Source organism: Limulus polyphemus, unplaced genomic scaffold (assembly GCF_000517525.1).
Source record: "Limulus polyphemus unplaced genomic scaffold, Limulus_polyphemus-2.1.2 Scaffold2756, whole genome shotgun sequence".
Classification (NCBI taxonomy): Eukaryota; Metazoa; Arthropoda; class Merostomata; order Xiphosura; family Limulidae; genus Limulus; species Limulus polyphemus.
In genome coordinates this window covers 72,853-76,375 of record NW_013668366.1, presented here as the reverse complement: position 1 = coordinate 76,375, position 3,523 = coordinate 72,853, and the positions used below count along the sequence as shown (strand labels likewise).

Below are 3,523 nucleotides of genomic sequence, written 5' to 3'. Positions count from 1 at the left end.
AGTTTAACAGAAAACCTGTCCAGGGCCACTCTGTGATCCCAGTCCCGGGCCGCTTAGCCATCCCAATCCGCCCCTGAGGATAGTTCTAGAAAATAGAGGGCATGAGAATATTCACGTGATCTCGATGACGCAACAGTATGTAGATCGCTCATGAAATATGATCAATACTGAACATATCGGATTTCCTACATATGAAACTCTGTAAAAACTACATAAGCACATATATCTCATTTTTGTTTAATTTTCAGCAATCTAAACACTTTACTTTTTTATATCAAACGAACAAAAGAAAATGTGATACTATTTTAAGTACCACAAACTTATATTATAGTTTGTTTGAATTTATGCACAAATCTACACAATGGGCTATCGAAACCCGGTTTCTAGCGTTGTAAGTCCGCAGACATACCTCTGTGCCACTTCAGTTTGTTTGGAGCAACATAACACGTGATCTTAAATGTTTAAAAAGGGGAAATTTGTCACGTACATGTTTTGTTTTTTAAGTACTGCTCCGGCTTATTATAAATTTTGTAACTTGTACATTAATATTTTCGCATTCCACCGACATTAGCTACATGGCTCCACGTGCCACATACGTGTGTCATGACTTCAGAATCTCTAGTCTATTTTGAAATTCTATTATTCTATAAAGAATCTACTCCCACTGTTGGCAGAAAACAATGTAAACTAAGTAAATGATCAAACCTGAAGGAACAATTGGAGAATCTTCTTTCCAATTCATTGTAATATTGGTCTGTAAATATATAAATCATTGAAAGGAACTTCTTAGTGGACTAAATATATTAAATGTTTCTATACCTGCATGGATTCAAAACTTTACTTTCAATTAATTAATCGCAAGTCGTATGTGTTATGTATTGATTTTTTTAGTAGACTTACGTTGAAATGGGGCTGTATTAAAAATATCTTTTTTATATTGCACATTCTTAATTAATCCAGTATATTAATTTAACTAGTTTGGTTATTCGATTAATATTTAGTTTGCTGTAATAGGTAAAGTCATGGCGCATAGGTAATTGCAGTGACTCTATACGTAGGGTTAAGTACGTCATATCAAAACGTCATCTGTCCTTACAGTCCATGTCCATTCATGCTCTATATGATGACCGTGCATGTTGACAATAGCCCTGCAGCGTAGTTTCCACTACAAAAAACTCCGTCGTAAGGCTGTCATGTTCAAAGCACAATACTCCTCCTTGCAAATTTCCCATAATCCATTTAGCGTACAAGGGTGATGATTTTCCAGCGTCCGTTTAAAGAGCCCGTTTGCAAAAGCGATAGGTCAAGCTACTTGACTGTAACCATTCGTATGGAATAGCATGAATACTCGTTTCATTCTCCAGCTGCTTCAAGTATTTGACGACTGAATGGAAGGTATGACTGGAATCGTCATCTTGGTGAACCCACACGGCGTTGGTCTCATTTCCAGGCAGAGATTCTGTTGGAGAATGTTGTATACTATTGCCTGTGCGGCTTTTTCCACTGGCTTTTGTGTTCGTGGATTCTCACCTTTTAATAGAAGCCGTACTTCTTCTGGAGATGACTTGTTGCAGGTTGATCCAGACTGCTGTATTTTTTCAATGCCACTAAAATGACTTACCCGCTTGTAAATTTTAATTCCCCAATCTGAATATATCTTTATGATCTGAATGTATGGATATCTTGTATCCTTCCCACAACAATTAATGTTTTGTGGCATCACACTACATACGCACGCTAAACAATGCCAAAATGTACTTCTGATACAACCACCCGTTCTATCGCGGCTTTATATTGACGTTGGTTATCAGATGAGTTGTTGATTTCCGTATTCAAAAATTATCTTAATATAACACACTCAACCTTTTGTATTTGGGTATTGGCTTTTACTTTTGATGTAGTTGAAATGTCATTTTCTTTGTTCGTTCGTGACATTTGGACATATAAATATAAGCTGGTTGCTATAGCAAATCTTTTTTTTTTTAATTTCATTGAATATCAGTTAATATCTTTCTGTTATGTATCATTATGTTAATACAGTGAGGTTATACCTAAGAACAGAATAACAAAGTGTACAACGCAAACCCATAAAAGTCGCACAAGTTTATGAAATGAAAGCGCATGCGTGAATCTTTAATAGCTCCACGTGCCTGGCTGTGATGAACACGACGTAATCGATTGTTAGAATAACTAAATAAAGAAAATTCTCATCGCCTTTATAAAATCCTTGGATTATTGACTAGTCACTATTATATCCGCCATGATTTCGTACAAAAAACTTTCAGTGGTATTTAGTTACACTCTTCGGATAGCAGTTCTGGTAGGTTGTTTTGCTGGGTTTATTTTTCAGGCTCTAGAATTTGTTGAATTTTACTATGAACGCCAAACAACAGTGGAGATTAAGATCGAACCTATTAAAAAGATATCCTTACCAGCTGTTACAATCTGCTTTAAGAGCAAGTAAGTATAAGTACTGAGATAAAAATATGCGTAATGAGACATTGAACTGGAGAGACTGCTATAATTATGACACTCTGGACGATTGTTTTGTTTTTAATTATGCACAAAGCTACACAAGGGCTATCTGTGCTCTGCCCACCACGGGTATCGAAACCCGGATTCTAGCGTTGTAAGTCCGCAGACATACCGCTGTACCACTGGGGGGCACACTCTGGACGAAAGGGAGTCAATATACATTAGTTGAACTAAGATGACATACACACAAACGAAATAAAAGAATTGGGAAATAAACGCCCGAATTTTTGACTGTATAATGAAGTTGTCCCAGCTTGTTTGTTTTTGAATTTCCCGCAAAGCTAGGGCTGTGTGCGCTAGCCGTCCCTAATTTAGCAGTGTAAGACTAGAGGGAAGTCATCACCACCCACCGCCAAATCACAGCTGAAAGGGCGAGCATGTTTGGTGGGACGGGGATTCGAACCCGCGACCCACAGATTGCGAGTCGAGTGTCCTAACCACCTGGCCATGCCGGGCCCTTGTCTCAGCTATTTATATTGTAATTAATTATGTTAATATATCACGGTTTCCATAAGTATAATTAATCTGAAATGTAATCACAGTCAGTAGTTCCTTGAAAATCAGACTATAAAGTTACAAATCCACCATGAAACATATATTTGTATATTTTCAGACATATATGTTTATAATGTTCCTAAATTCCCAGTCACCAATTTTGCTTCTTCAAATACACCTAATAAATCTAATTGTTTTATATTTTTACATTTATCTCTGAAGCAGATTTTTAGAGTTACTATCATTGAGGAGCAAATTGCTACAACTCAAGTTTTAAACAAGGATAGACATGTTTCTCTATCATATAGTTTTTGCTCCTCATTTTTAACTATCCATTGCTGGACATAAAATACAATTTAGAGACCTGTCTTTAGTAATCATAGTTTGATTTTGATGAGTTTCAGTCATTTTAACGGTCACTGTGAATGTAAAGAATGTGCTAGTTGGTTGGTATTGAAGTTATGTGTTAATTTTACTTTAGAAATCCTTAAAA

At 36.3% G+C, this 3,523-nt stretch overlaps 1 long non-coding RNA gene across 1 annotated transcript in view; it reads left to right on the top strand.

The window, feature by feature from the left end:
- LOC111087856 overlaps positions 1–3,523 on the top strand; it is an 11,900-nt gene continuing 8,377 nt past the window's right edge. Inside the window, exons 1-2 of the long non-coding RNA XR_002612481.1 lie at positions 1–82; positions 2,789–2,791. This is a non-coding gene — a long non-coding RNA (uncharacterized LOC111087856). The remainder of the gene's footprint in view (positions 83–2,788; positions 2,792–3,523) is intronic.